This window comes from Eschrichtius robustus, chromosome 9, assembly GCF_028021215.1.
Source record: "Eschrichtius robustus isolate mEscRob2 chromosome 9, mEscRob2.pri, whole genome shotgun sequence".
NCBI lineage: Eukaryota > Metazoa > Chordata > Mammalia > Artiodactyla > Eschrichtiidae > Eschrichtius > Eschrichtius robustus.
In genome coordinates, this window is record NC_090832.1 from 77199619 (window position 1) to 77222380 (window position 22762).

Sequence of the window (22762 nt, forward strand, 5' to 3'; positions counted from 1 at the left end):
ATTGTGAGAGGTGGGGATAAAACAAGCAGCCTAAATATCCTTTATGTTTGTTGTACTACTAGTAGAAAGAGGAAGGGTCAACATGTCACCATGGTTGATATAGCAAATAAGCTGCTTGAAACTACACAGAAACGTACCTGCTTGTATTTTCTGTGCAGTTACCCTCTCTTTTGGTGTGCCCTGATACCTCCCTCAACTTATGTACCAACTCCAGCAGCATTAAGCAGAAATCCAAAGAAGTCTATTCTTTGGAATTATGAGGAAGGGAAGAGTCAAACATTTTATAACATGCTCTATACAAGGATACACGTCACCATCCTTATCTATGTCATGCCATGCATGGAGGGTCAGTAGGTTCAGGGGATTCTGGAAGCACCAAGTTCTGTGGGGTTAATCACAGTTGCATTCATGGGCAGTAAAAGAGAAGGGCCTTATCTTGGTCACTTTCTCAATGCTAGTAGCTACAAAAAGAAGAGGATAGCAGACATCTTAGGGAGAAGAACCAACATTAAATGAAATGTCCTAATTACTCTAGGCAACCTCTCATGGTGGCCTCCCATAGCTCCTCAAATCCCTACATACTTGCACAAGGGATAGTGTAATATTACTGGAGTGTCTGACTGCAGATTAACATTATTTTTGTTGAAAAAAATAAAAATAGGTTCAAGTGATAGGGTTTGAAAAGGGTTCACAGTGTGACGGAAACTATTGTAACAATGTGGACAGAACCCTTTGGATGGATTCATCATGGTTTTTTTTTTTTGTTTGTTTTTTGTTTTTTGCTTCTTCAGAATCTGTAGTAGCGATTGGTGTGTTCCATGATACATCCCCGCTTCTTATAAGTGTTAGATGGAATACCCCATTAGGAAGAAGTGCACGTAAGGAAGATTAGTGAGTCAAACTCCTCTGCCCTCTGTCAGCAGTGGGTGCAAAGGGATTTAGACCAAGTGCTTTCATCCTTTGATTTGCAAAGTTTTCACCATATGAATGATGTTTTGTTTGTTTGCAGGTCAGGAGCCTTGGTCTCAATATCCCTGTTTAAAAAGTGATATCACGTGTCTGCCAGAAAGAATTGCTGATGATACTGGGAAAAATTGAGAGTTATCCTTAACAATTAAGGGTTTTGTAGCAACATGGATGGACCTAGAGATTGTTATACTGAGTGAAGCAAGTCAGACACAGAAAGACTGACATCATATGATATTGCTTATATGAGGAATCTAAAAAAGAAAAAAAAAGGTACAAATGAACTTATTTACACAACAGAAATAGAATCATGGATATAGAAAACAAACTTATGGTTACCAGGGGATAAGTGGGGAAGGGATAAATTGGGAGATTGGGACTGACTTATACACACTACTATATATAAAATAGGTAAGTATTGATAAAGACCTGCTTTATAGCACAGGGAACTCTACTAGTGGTCTGTACTGGCGTATACGGAAAAATAATCTTATAAAAAAAACCAAAGGTTTTGGGATTATATAATAAATATAAATGTGCAAACCTGTAACATGAAAGGAAAAATCAGTTAACTCTGTGGTCCCTGTTATGGTGTAAATATTTTGTACCTCTAATTTTAAAATTTTGAAACCCAGCTCCCATGTTGATGGTATTAGGAGGTGGGGCTTTTGGGAGGTGATTAGGTTATGAGGCCAGAGACCTCAAACATGGGATTAGTGACCTAATAAATGTAGCACACAGAAGATCTTACGCCCATTCCATGATTCCATTGCCGAGCGAGAAGACCCACATTATGAACCAGAAGTTGGTCCCTCGCCAGACACTAAGTCAGCTGGCAACTTGTTCTTTTTTTAAAAAAAAATAATTAGATAATTAATTAATTAATTCTTTGGCTGTGTTGGGTCTTTGGTGCGGTGCGCGGGCTTCTCATTGAGTGGCTTCTCTTGTTGCGGAGCACGGGCTCTAGGCGTGTGAGTTTCAGTAGTTGTGGCTCACGGGCTCAGTAGTTGTGGCCTGTGGACTCTAGAGCACAGGCTCAGTATTTGTGGTGCACGGGCTTAGTTGTTCCATGGCATGTGGGATCTTCCTGGACCAGGGCTCGAACCCTTGTCCCTTTTATTGGTAGGCAGATTCTTAACCACTGCACCTCCAGGGAAGCCCCTGGTTACTTGTTCTTGAACTTTTCAGCCTCAGCAATTATGAGAAAACAAAAATATTCTGTTGTTTATAAAATACCAAGTCTCTCGTATTTTGTTTTAGCAGTCAAAGAGCTGGCTGAGGAGAAATATCTGTGAGCTTGAAGACATATGAGGAGAAACCTTTAAATCTCAAAAGAAAAGAGAAAATGGGCAGGAAAGAAATCAACAGAACAGAGTAATCAATAATTGTGGAACAATGAAAAATGCTGTGACCTATACATAATGGGTATAGCAGGAGGAGAATAAAGATAATAAAGAACAGAAAATATTTTTTTAAAAATGACTGAGAATCTCTCCAAATGAATGTCTGACACTAAATCCACAACATCGAAACTTAAAAGAACATATGAATAGTAAAGAAAACTGACCAATATCTCTCAGGAACATCAATGCAAAAATCCTCAACAAAATATTACCAAATCGAATCCAACAATATTTTGAGAGAATTTTATATCATGAATGAGAGGAAATAATCCCAGGTATGAAAGGCTGCTTCAACATTCTAGAATCAAATAATTATATCCATCATATCCACACCTTAAAGACAATCATTAGCATATCAATAGATTCAGAAGACCTTTGAAAAAATCTAACACCCATTCTTCATAAAAACTCTCAGTTAAAGAAATAGACTGGAGCTTTCTCAAGTTGATAACAAAGATTTACAGGAAACTTTTATCTTACATCATGATTAATGGTCAAAACCATGAAACTTTTCCACTAAGTTCAGGTAAAAGCAAGGATGTCCCCTTTCATGACTCCTTTTCCATATTTTACTCCAAGTCCTTGCTAATGCAACAAGGCACGAAAATAAATAAAACAAATACAGATTGGGTAGAAAAAAATGAAAGCAACCTAAATAAAATGTGGACCAATATACTTTATGGACACCTCACCAAAGAAAATAGACATTATGCATATAAGTATACAGAAGAATAATCCAGATTACATGCTGCCATGAAAAAGCAAATTAAAAATACAATTACATACCACTATGTAACACTTAGAATGGCTAAAATGTGAACAATGACAAGAACAAATTCTGTAGGAGATGTGGAACAATAGGAAATGTCATTTGTCATTGGTGGAAATGAAAAATAATACAGCTACTTTGGTAGTCTGATTGACACTTGCTAGAATATTGAGCGTTCCCTCACTGTACAATCCGTCAAGTGTTCTCATGGATATTTACTGAAAGTAGTTTAAAACATACTTCCAGAGGAAAATCTGCATATGGATATTTATAGCACCTAATTCAATATTGCCAAAATGTGAATGAAACTAAGGTGTCCTCCAATAGGTGAATGAAATGATATAGTATTAATATATTCTGGGAATGGGATAATATTGAGCACTAAAAAAGTAAGCTATCAAGCCATATAAAGAGATGGGAATTCTTTTTTTTTTTTCTTTTGAAATATAGGTGATTTTCTTTATTTTGAAATTTAAATTTTATTGGAGTATAGTTGACTTACAATGTTGTGTTCATTTCAGCTGCACAGCAAGTGATTCAGTTACACATATGCATATATTCATTCTTTATCAGATTCTTTTCTGATAACAGTATTCCCAGAACACTGAGTAGAGCTCCCTGTGCTATACAGTAGGTCCTTGTTGCTTATCTGTTATATATAGTAGTATTCGTATGTTTACCCCAAGCTCCTGATTTATCCCTACACCCCACCTCTCCCCTTTGGTAACCGTAAGTTTGTTTTCCAAGTCTGTGAGTCTGCCTCTGTTTTGTAAGTTAGTTCATTTGTATCAATTTTTAGCTTCCACCTAGAAGTGATATCATCCAATATTTGTCTTACTCTGTCTGACTTACTTCACTTAGTACAATCATCTCTAGGTCCATCCATGTTACTGCAACTGGCATTATTTTCTTCTATTTTATGGCTGAGTCATATTCCATTATATATATGTATCACATATTCTTTACCTATATTCATATGTTGATGGACATTTTGGTTGCTTCCATGTCTTCGCTATTGTAAAGAGTGTTGCAGTGAACATTGGGGAAGATGTGTCTTTTCGATTTATGCTTTCCTCCAGATATGCACACAGGAGTGAACTTGCTGGATCATCTGGTAGCTCTATTTTATTTTATTTTACTTCATTTCATTTCAATTTCAATTTTTTTGGAATAGAGTTGATTTACAATGTTGTGTGTTACAGCACAGTGAAGCAGTTATACATATATCCAATCCTTTTTGGATTCCTTTCCCATACAGGTCATTACAGAGTATTGAGTAGAGTTCCCTGTGCTATACAGTAAGCCCTTATTTGTTATCTCTTTTATATATAGTGGTGTGTATATGTCAATCCCAATTTCCAATTTATCCCTCCCACCTCCCCTTACTCTGGTAACCTCCATTCTGTGCTCCATAGTGGCTGTTACCAATTGGCATTGCCACCGATAGCATAGAATTGGTGGCACAGGGGTTAAGAATCTGCCTGCCAGTTCAGGGGACACAGGTTCGAGCCCTGGCCCGGGAAGATCTCACATGCCACAGAACAAGTAAGCCCGTGCACCACAACTACTCAGTCTGCGCTCTAGAGCCCACGAGCCACAACTACTGAAGCCTGTGTGCCTACAGCTTGTGCTCCACAACAAGAGAAGCCACCACAAAGAGAAGGCTTCGTACCACAACGATGAGTAGCCCCCGCTTGCTGCAAATATAGAAAAGCCGTGCGCAGCAACGAAGACCCAACGCAGATTAAAAAAAAAAAAAAATAAGTAGTAGGTTTCTCTTTTTTCCACACCCTCTGAAGCATTTCTTGTTTGTAGACATTGTGATGATGGCTATTCTGAGTGGTTCCAGGTGATACTTCTTTGTACATCTGATTTGCATTTGTCTAACATAAAGCAATGTTGAGTATCTTCATATGTGCTTTTTTTTTTGAACAGTGTCAGTAAGATTTATCCCTTGAAAAAGGGTTATTGAAAGGTTGCCTTGTTTTGAAGTCTACTTCGATTACCTACCCCAAGACATTTTTTGAGGGCTGTTGTCATTTACAGCTCCCCAGGCATTGTGAATATGAAGTGCGTATAAGGTCCAGTTTTAGAATTGTTGTTATGGGAAACAGAAGGCGGCAGGATTTCTACTGCCCCTCTCTGGTTACTGACACAACCTTAGATGTAGGGCAAGTCCTGTTCTTGGGTATTAAATTAGAGTGGAATGTGCCTGACCACACATGTAAGGGCTTCTGTCCCATTCCTTCTTCCCCCTTACCCTTCATCCCCCGAACAAGTATAAACCCCTGCAAAATCACCTGTTGAGGGTGCTGTCTTGTAGAGTGGGATGACCCTTACAAAGGAGTCGGGAGGTCGGAACCCAAACACCAGGATATGTTGAGAGCAGGTGATTTTCCAAATGTCATCCAGCCCAGAGAGTCCACCATCCTTTGGGTGTCAGAGGGTTGGTTTAGTAGTATGAGGGCACACTTAGATCTGGAGATAGTGATCCCATGCAGAGGGGACCAGGTACTACATGTTCAAGGGGGGCGAATTAGCTGGCATATCCTCCCGAGGTCCTCAGGCCCACAACAGTCCAGCCTTGGGACCAAATTGTGTCTGTGTCCAGGGATGTGACCCTAGTACGTTCACTGCGACTAAACAAATTTAGTGATCATTTTTCTTTTCTTTAATTTAATTTTAAATTTATAATGGAGTATATAGTTGATTTATCATGTTGTGTTCATTTTTGACATACACCAACATGATTCATTTATACAGAGATAACTATATATTCTTTTTAGAATTATTTTCCCATTGAGGTTACTAAAGGTTGTTGAGAAGAGTTCCAAGTGCTCTACAGCAGGTCCATGTTGATTACAAGTTTTCTCTCTGTAAATATGTATATACTAACTCCAACCTCATGATTTATGCCTCCAACACACCTTTCCAGTTTGGTAACCATAAGTTTGTGTTCTAAGTCTGGGACTCTGTTTCTGTGTTGTAAGATAGTACCTTTCTATCAATTTTTAGATTCCACCGATAAGTAATATCATATGATATTTTTCATTGCCTGATTTATGACACTTAGTATGAATGTATGTAGGTCCTTCTGAGTGGCCCTAAATGGCCTTATTTCATTCACTTCATGGCTGACTAATATTCCATTGTACATATCTACCATAATTTCTTTATCCATTCTTCCTTCCAAGGACTTTTAGGTAGCTTCCGAGTAGAGGCTCTTGTACACAGGGCTGCATAAATTTTAGAGTGCCTGGGTCCTGTCAATTTACGTTTTTTCCAAGATACAGGCCCAGGAGTGGAAGCGCCATATGCTCTGAAGCTCTGGTTTTTAGATTTTTAAGGAATCACCACCCACTTCTCCAGAGTGGCTGTTAGCAATTTACATTCCCACCATCAGCTTGTCAGGGTTCCCTTTTCTCCACGCCCTGTCCTGCATTTCAGGTTTTACAGTTTGTGAGGTTGGCCATTCTGACTGGTGCGAAGTGATATCTCTTTGTAGTATTAATTTACATCGCCCGCCTGTTTTGTTGGCCAACAATGGAGTAAGGGTTTTTCCTGAATATATTAAGGAATAACGCATACGGCCTTTTTGGCACACTGCATCATTGGCGATGTTCAGCAGCTTTGCATGTGCTTTAATGACGAGTGCAAACTACCCCTTGAAATCCCTTTCCTGCAATTCTGCCTTGCTTACAAGGCCTTTACGAATACTTGGCTCAAGAAATGACTCCATTAGAGGTGTCAGTTACAACCCTGCATGTTTGTGAATTGCAGTGCCCCTGAGCACCGGTTTTCAACTTGTTTAGGGAAGCAGACACAAAGGGGCAGGATTTCTACAGACCCATTCCAGTTACTGGGGCACCTGAAGGATAGGGAATTTCTTCTTCCAGGTAGGAAACTAGAGTGGCATATGCCTGTCCAAACATCTAAGGCTTGTGTCTCATTCCTTCCCGCCATTCCCCTTCTTCACCGGAAAATTCCAAGCCGTGCAAAACCGGCTGTTGAGTGTGCAGCCTCCCAAAGTGGGGAGACTCTAAGGAAAGGAGCTGGGGAACCCGACTACCAGGAGACGTGGAGATGAGGTGACTTTTCCAAACTCTTCCCGATCAGACGGTGTACCATCCTCTGGATGTGCCATGCATGTTTTAGCTGTAGGAAGGGTCCCCTGCACCTGGAGGTATGGGACCCATGGAATGGGGGCCAGGCAGTATTACTCTAAAAGTGCTGCATTTGCTGTCCCATCCTCACGAAGCCTCTCAGACCAACGAGTGTAGAGCCTTAGGTCCCATCCAGCTCTGTGTCTAGATATGGTCAGTGCAGGTTGCATCACAGCCCTTGAACAAATTTTGTAAGAATTTCTCTCTCTCTCACTGTCTTTATTTTGTTCTTGTTATTTAATTTTATAATGGGGTATAGCTGATTTTCAATACTGTGTTTCTTCCTGCTCTACATCTATCCACTTGATTCACTTAAAGAGAGACATCAATAAATTCTTTTACAGATTCTTACCAGTCTTATATATCCTTTTCTGGTGACAACAGTGTGCTGAGTCCAGCTCTTTGAGCTATAGAGTAGGTCCTGTCGAATACCTATTTTGTTTATGGAACCGTATCTGTGCTAATTTCAACCTCCTGGTTTATGCATCACCCCGCCCCACCTTTCTCCTTTAGCAGCCATAAGTGTGTTTTCTAAATGCGTGACTCCGTTTCTGTTTTGTAATTGCGTTCATGTGAAGGCATTTTTAGATACTATCTATAAGTGATACCTTATGATAAGTCTCTTTTTATGTCTGACTTAAGTCACTTAGAATGATCGCACCTCAGTCTCCACGAGTTGCTGCCACTGGCCTTATTTCACTGATTTAATTGCTGAGTAATATTCCATTGTACATAAGTACCACATCTTCTTTATCCATTTTTTCCTTCCAAGGATATGTAAGTTGTACCCAAATCGAGGCATTTCTATACAGAGCAGCCCTAAACTTTGGGGTGCCTGTGTCTTGTCGATTTTTTGGTTTTCCCAAGATATACGCCCATGAGGGGAAGTGCTGTCTGCTCTGTAGCTCTGTGTTTTAGAAGTTTTAAGATACAGCATACACTTCTCCAGAGTGGCCGGTGGCAATTTACATCCCGCCGATCAGCATAACAAGGCTCCCTGTTCTCCATGGCCTGTCCTGCATTTCTGGGTTTTACACTTTTTCAGCATGGGCCTTTTGACCAATGCAAAGTGAGACATTTTGTAATGCTGATTTGCTTTGCCCGCTTGTTTAGTTGGCCAAAAAGAGCATCTGCGTTTTTTCCAAAATTTATTCAGGAAAGAACTCAGACGCCCTTTTTGGCCAACTGCATCATTGTCGAAGTTCTGCGGAATTTCATGTGCTTTAAAGGCGAGTCCAATCCACCTGTGAAAAAGTGTTTCCTGCAATTCTGTCTTGCTTTGAAATCCTCTTCGTTGCCTTACCTCAATACATTTTTAGACGAGAGTGATCATTTATAACTCTGCAGATTTGTGAATTGCCGTGCTCCTGAGCTCCGTTCTCCAAATCGCTTTTTTGGGAGCTGGCCGCAAACCAGGAGGATGGCTTCAGGCCCTATTCTGGTTGGGGGGACAGGCTGAGCCTGTGGTTAATTCTTCTTCCTGATGGAAATTAGAGTGACCTGTGCCTGTCCCAACACCTAGAGCTACCCTCTCATGGGTTCCCCCTCTTCCCGTTCATCCTCAGGACAAATTGCAACCTGTACGAAACAGGAGGTTAAAGGTGCTGATTCTCTAAGTGGGGAGATTGTTGGTAAAGCGGCTGGAATGGCGAACCCGAGCACCAGGGGATGAGGAATGAGGTGCGTTTCAGAAACCTTTCCCGATCACACTGTATACCATCCACTGTGTTTCCCATGCATTTTTTCGCTGTAAGAAGATTCCCTTGAACCTGGAGAGTTGGGACCCATAGAATGGGTACCACGCACTATTACTTTAAAGGGTAGGCGTTTGCTCACCCAACCTCACCAATCCTCTCAGCCCAAAGAGTGTCCAGCCTTATATCTAATCCAGCAGTGGGTCTAGATATGGTCGATCCAGGTTGCTTCACTGCCCCTGAACGAACTTTGTACGAATTTCTCTCTCTTTCACTGTCTTTGTTGGGGTTTTTTTTTTGTAATCTATTTTTATAATGGGGTTTAGCTGATTTTTACTGCTGTGTTTATGCCGCTTTACACCCACTTGATTCATTTACAGAGAGATATCAATATATAGGTTTTAAGATTCTTACTAGTCAGATATACTCTTGTGCGGTGAATAGGGGGCGTTGAGTCCAGTTCACTGAGCAAGGGGTAGGTGTTGTCTGTTACATATTTGGTTTATGGAATGGTATGTGTGCTAATTCCAAACCCTTGTTTTATGCCTAACCCCACCTCACATTTCCAGTTAAGCAGCCATCCAGTGTTTTCTCAATGTGTGACTCTGTTCTGTTTTGTAATCCGGTCATGTGTAGCGATTTTTACTTTCCCTCTATAAGTGATATCTTATGATAAGTTTTTTTTTTTTTTTTCTGTGTGACTTATTTCACGTAGAATCGTCGTATCTAAATCCACTCATCATGCTGCTACGAGCCTTATGACGTAGATTTCATGGCTGAGTGATATTCCATTGTACATAAGGACCACAACTTCTTTATCCATTTTTCTCTTTCCTAGGATATTTAAGGTGTAACGAAGTGGAGGTTCTTGTCAACAGAGCAGCCCTAAACTTTGGGGTGCCTGTGTCTTGCTGATTTTTAGTTTTCCCAATTTATATGCCCATGAGTGGCAGTGCCCTATGCTCTCTAAGCTGAGTTTTTTAGATGTTTCAAGACACACCGGACACCTCTCCAGAGTGGCTGTTGGCAATTTACATCCCGCCCATCAGCGTAGCAAGGCTCCCGTTTCTCCATGGCCTGTCCTGCATTTCTGGTTTTGACACTTTATTCAGCATGGCCCTTTTGACCGATGGGAAGCAAGACTTCTTTGTAGCGCTGATATGCCTTTGCAGGTTGCTTGGTTGGCCAAAAAGGGCGTATGCGTTTTTTCCTGAATATATTCAGGAAAAAACGCATACGCGCTTTTTGGCCAAGGGCATCATTGTCGAGGATTTGCCGCTTTTCCTGTGCTTTAAAGGAGATTCGAATCTCCCTCCTGAAATCTGTTTCCTGCAATTCTGCCTCCTTTCAAATCCTCTTCGTTGCCTTCCCTCAATATATTTGTGGACGAGAGTTATCATTTATAACTCAGCAGGTTTGTGAATTGCAGTGCCCCTGAGCTCCATTTTTCAACTCGCTTTCTTGGGAGCTGGCCGCAAAAGCGCAGGATTGCTTCAGGCCCTATTCTGCTTCTTGGTGGCAGGCTGAGCCTGTGGTTAATTCTTCTTCCTGATGGGAAAATAGAGTGACCTGTGCCTGTGCCAAGACCTAGAGGTAGTCTCTCATTGGTTCCCCCTCTTCCCTTTCATCCTCAGGACAAATTGCAACCTGTACGGAACAGGAGGTTAAAGGTGCTGATTCTCCAAGGAGGGAGATTGCTAGGAAATCGGCTGGAATGGCGAACCCAAGCAAAAGGAGATGAGAAATGAGGTGCGTTTTAGAAACCTTTCCCGATCACACGGTGTACCATCTTCTGGGTTTCTCATGCATGTTTTCGATGTAGGAATATGCCCTTGAACCTGGAGATTTGGAACCCATGGGATGGGTACCACGCAGTATTACTTTAAAGGGTCTGCGTTTGCTCACCCAACCTCACCAAACCTCTCAGCCCCAAGAGTGTCCGCCCTTATGTCTCAATCAGCTGTGGGTCTAGATATGGTCAATCCTGGTGGCATCACAGCCTCTTAACGAATTTTGTAAGAATTTCTCTCTCTTTCACTGTCTTTGTTTCACGGGTTTTTAAAAGTAATTGATTTTTATAATGGGGTTTAGCTGCTTTTCAATGCTGTGTTTATGCCGCTTTACACCCACTTGACTCACTTACAGAGAGATTTCAATACATAGGTTTTAAGATTCTTACTAGTCAGATATATTCTTGGGCGGTGAATAGTGGGTGTTGAGTCCCGTTCACTGAGCAAGGAGTAGGTCTTGTGTATTACATGTTGGGTTTATGGAACGGTATCTGAGCTAATTTGAAACCCTGGTTTTATGCATCACCCCACCTCACCTTTCCCGTTAAGCAGCCATAGTGTGTTTTCTAAACGTGTGACTATCTTCTGTTTTGTAATTCAGTTCAAGTGTAGCGGTTTTTACATTCCCTCTATAAGTGATATCTTATGATAAGTTTTTTTTTTCTGTGAGACTTATTTCACGTAGAATCGTCGTATCTAAATCCACTCATCATGCTGCTACGAGCCTTATGACGTAGATTTCATGGCTGAGTGATATTCCATTGTACATAAGGACCACAACTTCTGTATCCATTTTTTTCTTTCCTGGGATATTTAAGGTGTAACGAAGTGGAGGTTCTTGTCAACAGAGCAGCCCTAAACTTTGGGGTGCCTGTGTCTTGCTGATTTTTAGTTTTCCCAATTTATATGCCCATGAGTGGCAGTGCCCTATGCTCTCTAAGCTGAGTTTTTTAGATGTTTCAAGACACACCGGACACCTCTCCAGAGTGGCTGTTGGCAATTTACATCCCGCCCATCAGCGTAGCAAGGCTCCCGTTTCTCCATGGCCTGTCCTGCATTTCTGGTTTTGACACTTTATTCAGCATGGCCCTTTTGACCGATGGGAAGCGAGACTACTTTGTAGCGCTGATATGCCTTTGCAGGTTGCTTGGTTGGCCAAAAAGGGCGTTTGCGTTTTTTCCTGAATATATTCAAGAAAAAACGCATACGCGCTTTTTGGCCAAGGGCATCATTGTCGAGGTTTTGCCGCTTTTCCTGTGTTTAAAGGCGATTCGAATCTCCCTCCTGAAATCTGTTTCCTGCAATTCTGCCTTGCTTTCAAATCCTCTTCGTTGCCTTCCCTCAATATATTTGTGGACGAGAGTTATCATTTATACCTCTGCAGGTTTGTGAATTGCAGTGCCCCTGAGCTCCATTTTTCAACTCGCTTTCTTGGGAGCTGGCCGCAAAAGCGCAGGAATGCTTCAGGCCCTATTCTGCTTCCGGGCGGCAGGCTGAGCCTGTGGTTAATTCTTCTTCCTGATGGGAAAATAGAGTGACCTGTGCCTGTCCCAAGACCTAGAGCTAGTCTCTCATTGGTTCCCCCTCTTCCAGTTCATCCTCAGGACAAATTGCAACCTATACGGAACAGGAGGTTAAAGGTGCTGATTCTCCAAGGAGGGAGATTGCTAGGAGAGCGGCTGGAATGCGAATCTGAGCACAAGGAGATGAGAAATGAGGTGCGTTTTAGAAACCTTTCCCGATCACACGGTGTACCATCTTCTGGGTTTCTCATGCATGTTTTCGATGTAGGAAGATGCCCTTGAACCTGGAGATTTGGGACCCATGGGATGGGTACCACGCAGTATTACTTTAAAGGGTCTGCATTTGCTCACCCAACCTCACCAAACCTCTCAGCTCCAAGAGTGTCCACCCCTATGTCTCAATCAGCTGTGGGTCTAGATATGGTCAACCCATGTGGCATCACAGCCTCTGAACGAATTTTGTAAGAATTTCTCTCTCTTTCACTGTCTTTGTTTCACGGGTTTTTAAAAGTAATTGATTTTTATAATGGGATTTAGCTGCTTTTCAGTGCTGTGTTTATGACGCTTTACACCCACTTGACTCACTTACAGAGAGATTTCAATACATAGGTTTTAAGATTCTTACTAGTCAGATATATTCTTGGGCGGTGAATAGGGGGTGTTGGGTCCCGTTCACTGAGCAAGGAGTAGGTCTTGTCTATTACATATTGGGTTTATGGAACGGTATCTGAGCTAATTTGTAACCCTGGTTTTATGCATCACCCCACCTCACCTTTCCCGTTAAGCAGCCATAGTGTGTTTTCTAAACGTGTGACTCTCTTCTGTTTTGTAATTCAGTTCAAGTATAGTGGTTTTTACTTTCCCTCTATAAGTGATATCTTATGATAAGTTTTTTTTTTTTTCTGTGTGACTTATTTCACCTAGAATCGTCATACCTAAATCCACTCATCATGCTGCTACGAGCCTTATGACGTAGATTTCATGGCTGAGTGATATTCCATTGTACATAAGGACCACAACTTCTGTATCCATTTTTCTCTTTCCTGGGATATTTAAGGTGTAACGAAGTGGAGATTCTTGCCAACAGAGCAGCCCTAAACTTTGGGGTGCCTGTGTCTTGCTGATTTTTAGTTTTCCCAGTTTATACGCCCATGAGTGGAAGTGCCCTATGCTCTCTAAGCTGAGTTTTTTAGATGTCTCAGGACACACCGTACACCTCTCCAGAGTGGCTGTTGGCAATTTACATCCCGCCCATATCAGCGTAGCAAGGCTCCCGTTTCTCCATGGCCTGTCCTGCATTTCTGGTTTTGACACTTTATTCAGCATGGCCCTTTTGACCGATGGGAAGCGAGACTTCTTTGTAGCGCTGATTTGCCTTTCCAGGTTGCTTGGTTGGCCAAAAAGGGCGTATGCGTTTTTTCCTGAATATATTCAGGAAAAAACGCATACAACCTTTTTGGCCAAGGGCATCATTGTCGAGGTTTTGCCGCTTTTCCTTTGCTTTAACGGCGATTCGAATCTCCCTCCTGAAATCTGTTTCCTGCAATTATGCCTTGCTTTCAAATCCTCTTCGTTGCCTTCCCTCAATATATTTGTGGACGAGAGTTATCATTTATAACTCTGCAGGTTTGTGAATTGCAGTGCCCCTGAGCTCCATTTTTCAACTCGATTTCTTGGGAGCTGGCCGCAAAAGCGCAGGATTGCTTCAGGCCCTATTCTGCTTCCGGGCGGCAGGCTGAGCCTGTGGTTAATTCCTCTTCCTGATGGGAAAATAGAGTGACCTGTGCCTGTCCCAAGACCTAGAGCTAGTCTCTCATTGGTTCCCCCTCTTCCCGTTCCTCCTCAGGACAAATTGCAACCTGTACGGAACAGGAGTTTAAAGGTGCTGATTCTCCAAGGAGGGAGATTGCTAGGAAAGCGGCTGGAATGGCGAACCCGAGCACAAGGAGATGAGAAATGAGGTGCGTTTTAGAAACCTTTCCCGATCACACGGTGTACCATCTTATGGGTTTCTCATGCATGTTTTCGATGTAGGAAGATGCCCTTGAACCTGGAGATTTGGGACCCATGGGATGGGTACCACGCAGTATTACTTTAAAGGGTCTGCATTTGCTCACCCAACCTCACCAAACCTCTCAGCCCCAAGAGTGTCCACCCCTATGTCTCAATCAGCTGTGGGTCTAGATATGGTCAACCCATGTGGCATCACAGCCTCTGAACGAATTTTGTAAGAATTTCTCTCTCTTTCACTGTCTTTGTTTCACGGGTTTTTAAAAGTAATTGATTTTTATAATGGGGTTTAGCTGCTTTTCAGTGCTGTGTTTATGACGCTTTACACCCACTTGACTCACTTACAGAGAGATTTCAATACATAGGTTTTAAGATTCTTACTAGTCAGATATATTCTTGGGCGGTGAATAGGCGGTGTTGGGTCCCGTTCACTGAGCAAGGAGTAGGTCTTGTCTATTACATATTGGGTTTATGGAACGGTATCTGAGCTAATTTGTAACCCTGGTTTTATGCATCACCCCACCTCACCTTTCCCGTTAAGCAGCCATAGTGTGTTTTCTAAACGTGTGACTCTCTTCTGTTTTGTAATTCAGTTCAAGTGTAGCGGTTTTTACTTTCCCTCTATAAGTGATATCTTATGATAAGTTTTTTTTTTTCTGTGTGATTTATTTCACGTAGAATCGTCGTACCAAAATCCACTCATCATGCTGCTACGAGCCTAATGACGTAGATTTCATGGCTGAGTGATATTCCATTGTACATAAGGACCACAACTTCTGTATCCATTTTTCTCTTTCCTGGGATATTTAAGGTGTAACGAAGTGGAGGTTCTTGCCAACAGAGCAGCCCTAAACTTTGGGGTGCCTGTGTCTTGCTGATTTTTAGTTTTCCCAATTTATACGCCCATGAGTGGAAGTGCCCTATGCTCTCTAAGCTGAGTTTTTTAGATGTCTCAGGACACATCGTACACCTCTCCAGAGTGGCTGTTGGCAATTTACATCCCGCCCATCAGCGTAGCAAGGCTCCCGTTTCTCCATGGCCTGTCCTGCATTTCTGGTTTTGACACTTTATTCAGCATGACCCTTTTGACCGATGGGAAGCGAGACTTCTTTGTAGCGCTGATTTGCCTTTCCAGGTTCCTTGGTTGGCCAAAAAGGGCGTATGCGTTTTTTCCTGAATATATTCAGGAAAAAACGCATACGCCCTTTTTGGCCAAGGGCATCATTGTCGAGGTTTTGCCGCTTCTCCTGTGCTTTAAAGGCGATTCGAATCTCCCTCCTGAAATCTGTTTCCTGCAATTCTGCCTTGCTTTCAAATCCTCTTCGTTGCCTTCCCTCAATATATTTGTGGACGAGAGTTATCATTTATAACTCTGCAGGTTTGTGAATTGCAGTGCCCCTGAGCTCCATTTCTCAACTCGCTTTCTTGGGAGCTGGCCGCAAAAGCGCAGGATTGCTTCAGGCCCTATTCTGCTTCCGGGTGGCAGGCTGAGCCTGTGGTTAATTCTTCTTCGTGATGGGAAAATAGAGTGACCTGTGCCTGTCCCAAGACCTAGAGCTAGGCTCTCATTGGTTCCCCCTCTTCCCGTTCCTCCTCAGGACAAATTGCAACCTGTACGGAACAGGAGGTTAAAGGTGCTGATTCTCCAAGGAGGGAGATTGCTAGGAAAGCGGCTGGAATGGCGAACCCGAGCACAAGGAGATGAGAGATGAGGTGCGTTTTAGAAACCTTTCCTGATCACACGGTGTACCATTTTCTGGGTTTCTCATGCATGTTTTCGATGTAGGAAGATGCCCTTGAACCTGGAGATTTGGGACCCATGGGATGGGTACCACGCAGTATTACTTTCAAGGGTCTGCGTTTGCTCACCCAACCTCAGCAAACCTCTCAGCCCCAAGAGTGTCCACCCTTATGTCTCAATCAGCTGTGGGTCTTGATATGGTCAACCCAGGTGGCATCACAGCCTCTGAACGAATTTTGTAAGAATTTCTCTCTCTTTCACTGTCTTTGTTTCACGGGTTTTTAAAAGTAATTGATTTTTATAATGGGGTTTAGCTGCTTTTCAATGCTGTGTTTATGCCGCTTTACACCCACTTGACTCACTTACAGAGAGATTTCAATACATAGGTTTTAAGATTCTTACTAGTCAGATATATTCTTGGGCGGTGAATAGGGGGTGTTGAGTCCCGTTCACTGAGCAAGGAGTAGGTCTTGTCTATTACATGTTGGGTTTATGGAACGGTATCTGAGCTAATTTGAAACCCTGGTTTTATGCATCACCCCACCTCACCTTTCCCGTTAGGCAGCCATAGTGTGTTTTCTAAACGTGTGACTCTCTTCTGTTTTGTAATTCAGTTCAAGTGTAGCGGTTTTTACTTTCCCTCTATAAGTGATATCTTATGATAAGTTTTTTTTTTTTCTGTGTGACTTATTTCACGTAGAATCGTCGTACCTAAATCCACTCATCATGCTGCTACGAACCTTATGACGTAGATTTCATGGCTGAGTGATATTCCATTGTACATAAGGACCACAACTTCTGTATCCATTTTTCTCTTTCCTGGTATATTTAAGGTGTAACGAAGTGGAGGTTCTTGCCAACAGAGCAGCCCTAAACTTTGGGGTGCCTGTGTCTTGCTGATTTTTAGTTTTCCCAATTTATACGCCCATGAGTGGAAGTGCCCTATGCTCTCTAAGCTGAGTTTTTTAGATGTCTCAGGACACATCGTACACCTCTCCAGAGTGGCTGTTGGCAATTTACATCCCGCCCATCAGCGTAGCAAGGCTCCCGTTTCTCCATGGCCTATCCTGCATTTCTGGTTTTGACACTTTATTCAGCATGGCCCTTTTGACCGATGGGAAGCGAGACTTCTTTGTAGCGCTGATTTGCCTTTCCAGGTTTCTTGGTTGGCCAAAAAGGGCGTATGCGTTTTTTCCTGAATATATTCAGGAAAAAACGCATACAACCTTTTTGGCCAAGGGCATCATTGTCGAGGTTTTGCCGCTTTTCCTGTGCTTTAAAGGTGATTCGAATCTCCCTCCTGAAATCTGTTTCCTGCAATTCTGCCTTGCTTTCAAATCCTCTTCGTTGCCTTCCCTCAATATATTTGTGGACGAGAGTTATCATTTATAACTCTGCAGATTTGTGAATTGCAGTTCCCCTGAGCTCCATTTCTCAACTCGCTTTCTTGGGAGCTGGCCGCAAAAGCGCAGGATTGCTTCAGGCCCTATTCTGCTTCCGGGCGGTAGGCTGAGCCTTTGGTTAATTCTTCTTTCTGATGGGAAAATAGCGTGACCTGTTCTTGTCCCAACACCTAGAGCTAGTCTCTCATTTGTTCCCCGTCTTCCCGTTCATCCTCAGGACCAATTGCAACCTGTACGGAACAGGAGGTTAAAGGTGCTGATTCTCCAAGGAGGGAGATTGCTAGGAAAGCGGCTGGAATGGCGAACCCGAGCACAAGGAGATGAGAAATGAGGTGCGTTTTAGAAACCTTTCCCGATCACACGGTGTACCATCTTATGGGTTTCTCATGCATGTTTTCGATGTAGGAAGATGCCCTTGAACCTGGAGATTTGGGACCCATGGGATGGGTACCAGGCAGTATTACTTTAAAGGGTCTGCATTTGCTCACCCAACCTCACCAAACCTCTCAGCCCCAAGAGTGTCCACCCCTATGTCTCAATCAGCTGTGGGTCTAGATATGGTCAATCCTGGTGGCATCACAGCCTCTTAACGAATTTTGTAAGAATTTCTCTCTCTTTCACTGTCTTTGTTTCACGGGTGTTTAAAAGTAATTGATTTTTATAATGGGGTTTAGCTGCTTTTCAGTGCTGTGTTTATGCCGCTTTACACCCACTTGACTCACTTACAGAGAGATTTCAATACATAGGTTTTAAGATTCTTACTAGTCAGATATATTCTTGGGCGGTGAATAGGGGGTGTTGGGTCCCGTTCACTGAGCAAGGAGTAGGTCTTGTCTATTACATATTGGGTTTATGGAACGGTATCTGAGGTAATTTGTAACCCTTGTTTTATGCATCACCCCACCTCACCTTTCCCGTTAAGGAGCCATAGTGTGTTTCCTAAACGTGTGACTCTCTTCTGTTTTGTAATTCAGTTCAAGTGTAGCGGTTTTTACATTCCCTCTATAAGTGATATCTTATGATAAGTTTTTTTTTTTTTCTGTGTGAATTATTTCACGTAGAATCGTCGTACCTAAATCCACTCATCATGCTGCTACGAGCCTTATGACATAGATGTCATGGCTCAGTGATATTCCATTGTACATAAGGACCACAACTTCTTTATCCATTTTTCTCTTTCCTGGGATATTTAAGGTGTAACGAAGTGGATCTTCTTGTCAACAGAGCAGCCCTAAACTTTGGGGTGCCTGTGTCTTGCTGATTTTTAGTTTTCCCAATTTATACGCCCATGAGTGGAAGTGCCCTATGCTCTCTAAGCTGAGTTTTTTAGATGTTTCAAGACACACCGTACACCTCTCCAGAGTGGCTGTTGGCAATTTACATCTCGCCCATCAGCGTAGCAAGGCTCCCGTTTCTCCATTGCCTGTCCGGCATTTCTGGTTTTGACACTTTATTCAGCATGGCCCTTTTGACCGATGGGAAGCGAGACTTCTTTGTGGCGCTGATTTGCCTTTCCAGGTTGCTTGGTTGGCCAAAAAGGGCGTATGCGTTTTTTCCTGAATATATTCAGGAAAAAACGCATACGTCCTTTTTGGCCAAGGGCATCATTGTCGAGGTTTTGCCGCTTTTCCTGTGCTTTAAAGGTGATTCGAATCTCCCTCCTGAAATCTGTTTCCTGCAATTCTGCCTTGGTTTCAAACCCTCTTCGTTGCCTTCCCTCAATATATTTGTGGACGAGAGTTACCATTTATAACTCTGCAGGTTTGTGAATCGCAGTGCCCCTGAGCTCCATTTTTCAACTCGATTTCTTGGGAGCTGGCCGCAAAAGCGCAGGATTGCTTCAGGCCCTATTCTGCTTCCGGGCGGCAGGCTGATCCTGTGGTTAATTCTTCTTCCTGATGGGAAAATAGAGTGACCTGTGCCTGTCCCAAGACCTAGAGCTAGTCTCTCATTGGTTCCCCCTCTTCCCGTTCATCCTCAGGACAAATTGCAACCTGTACGAAACAGGAGGTTAAAGGTGCTGATTCTCCAAGGAGGGAGATTGCTAGGAAAGTGGCTGGAATGGCGAACCCGAGCACAAGGAGATGAGAAATGAGGTGCGTTTTAGAAACCTTTCCCGATCACACGGTGTACCATTTTTTGGGTTTCTCATGCATGTTTTCGATGTAGGAAGATGCCCTTGAACCTGGAGATTTGGGACCCATGGGATGGGTACCACGCAGTATTACTTTAAAGGGTCTGCATTTGCTCACCCAACCTCAGCAAACCTCTCAGCCCCAAGAGTGTCCACCCTTATGTCTCAATCAGCTGTGGGTCTAGATATGGTCAACCCAGGTGGCATCACAGCCTCTGAACGAATTTTGTAAGAATTTCTCTCTCTTTCACTGTCTTTGTTTCACGGGTTTTTAAAAGTAATTGATTTTTATAATGGGGTTTAGCTGCTTTTCAGTGCTGTGTTTATGATGCTTTACACGCACTTGACTCACTTACAGAGAGATTTCAATACATAGGTTTTAAGATTGTTACTTGTCAGATATATTCTTGGTCGGTGAATAGGGGGTGTTGGGTCCCGTTCACTGAGTAAGGAGTAGGTCTTGTCTATTACATATTGGGTTTATGGAACGCTATCTGAGCTAATTTGTAACCCTGGTTTTATGCATCACCCCACCTCACCTTTCCCGTTAAGCAGCCATAGTGTGTTTTCTAAACGTGTGACTCTCTTCTGTTTTGTAATTCAGTTCTAGTGTAGTGGTTTTTACTTTCCCTCTATAAGTGATATCTTATGATAAGTTTTTTTTTTTTTTCTGTGTGACTTATTTCACCTAGAATCGTCATACCTAAATCCACTCATCATGCTGCTACGAGCCTTATGACGTAGATTTCATGGCTGAGTGATATTCCATTGTACATAAGGACCACAACTTCTGTATCCATTTTTCTCTTTCCTGGGATATTTAAGGTGTAACGAAGTGGAGATTCTTGCCAACAGAGCAGCCCTAAACTTTGGGGTGCCTGTGTCTTGCTGATTTTTAGTTTTCCCAGTTTATACGCCCATGAGTGGAAGTGCCCTATGCTCTCTAAGCTGAGTTTTTTAGATGTCTCAGGACACACCGTACACCTCTCCAGAGTGGCTGTTGGCAATTTACATCCCGCCCATATCAGCGTAGCAAGGCTCCCGTTTCTCCATGGCCTGTCCTGCATTTCTGGTTTTGACACTTTATTCAGCATGGCCCTTTTGACCGATGGGAAGCGAGACTTCTTTGTAGCGCTGATTTGCCTTTCCAGGTTGCTTGGTTGGCCAAAAAGGGCGTATGCGTTTTTTCCTGAATATATTCAGGAAAAAACGCATACAACCTTTTTGGCCAAGGGCATCATTGTCGAGGTTTTGCCGCTTTTCCTTTGCTTTAACGGCGATTCGAATCTCCCTCCTGAAATCTGTTTCCTGCAATTATGCCTTGCTTTCAAATCCTCTTCGTTGCCTTCCCTCAATATATTTGTGGACGAGAGTTATCATTTATAACTCTGCAGGTTTGTGAATTGCAGTGCCCCTGAGCTCCATTTTTCAACTCGATTTCTTGGGAGCTGGCCGCAAAAGCGCAGGATTGCTTCAGGCCCTATTCTGCTTCCGGGCGGCAGGCTGAGCCTGTGGTTAATTCCTCTTCCTGATGGGAAAATAGAGTGACCTGTGCCTGTCCCAAGACCTAGAGCTAGTCTCTCATTGGTTCCCCCTCTTCCCGTTCCTCCTCAGGACAAATTGCAACCTGTACGGAACAGGAGTTTAAAGGTGCTGATTCTCCAAGGAGGGAGATTGCTAGGAAAGCGGCTGGAATGGCGAACCCGAGCACAAGGAGATGAGAAATGAGGTGCGTTTTAGAAACCTTTCCCGATCACACGGTGTACCATCTTATGGGTTTCTCATGCATGTTTTCGATGTAGGAAGATGCCCTTGAACCTGGAGATTTGGGACCCATGGGATGGGTACCACGCAGTATTACTTTAAAGGGTCTGCATTTGCTCACCCAACCTCACCAAACCTCTCAGCCCCAAGAGTGTCCACCCCTATGTCTCAATCAGCTGTGGGAATAGATATGGTCAACCCATGTGGCATCACAGCCTCTGAACGAATTTTGTAAGAATTTCTCTCTCTTTCACTGTCTTTGTTTCACGGGGTTTTAAAAGTAATTGATTTTTATAATGGGGTTTAGCTGCTTTTCAGTGCTGTGTTTATGACGCTTTACACCCACTTGACTCACTTACAGAGAGATTTCAATACATAGGTTTTAAGATTCTTACTAGTCAGATATATTCTTGGGCGGTGAATAGGCGGTGTTGGGTCCCGTTCACTGAGCAAGGAGTAGGTCTTGTCTATTACATATTGGGTTTATGGAACGGTATCTGAGCTAATTTGTAACCCTGGTTTTATGCATCACCCCACCTCACCTTTCCCGTTAAGCAGCCATAGTGTGTTTTCTAAACGTGTGACTCTCTTCTGTTTTGTAATTCAGTTCAAGTGTAGCGGTTTTTACTTTCCCTCTATAAGTGATATCTTATGATAAGTTTTTTTTTTTTTTCTGTGTGACTTATTTCACGTAGAATCGTCGTACCTAAATCCACTCATCATGCTGCTACGAGCCTAATGACGTAGATTTCATGGCTGAGTGATATTCCATTGTACATAAGGACCACAACTTCTGTATCCATTTTTCTCTTTCCTGGGATATTTAAGGTGTAACGAAGTGGAGGTTTTTGCCAACAGAGCAGCCCTAAACTTTGGGGTGCCTGTGTCTTGCTGATTTTTAGTTTTCCCAATTTATACGCCCATGAGTGGAAGTGCCCTATGCTCTCTAAGCTGAGTTTTTTAGATGTCTCAGGACACATCGTACACCTCTCCAGAGTGGCTGTTGGCAATTTACATCCCGCCCATCAGCGTAGCAAGGCTCCCGTTTCTCCATGGCCTGTACTGCATTTCTGGTTTTGACACTTTATTCAGCATGACCCTTTTGACCGATGGGAAGCGAGCCTTCTTTGTAGCGCTGATTTGCCTTTCCAGGTTGCTTGGTTGGCCAAAAAGGGCGTATGCGTTTTTTCCTGAATATATTCAGGAAAAAACGCATACGCCCTTTTTGGCCAAGGGCATCATTGTCGAGGTTTTGCCGCTTTTCCTTTGCTTTAACGGCGATTCGAATCTCCCTCCTGAAATCTGTTTCCTGCAATTATGCCTTGCTTTCAAATCCTCTTCGTTGCCTTCCCTCAATATATTTGTGGACGAGAGTTATCATTTATAACTCTGCAGGTTTGTG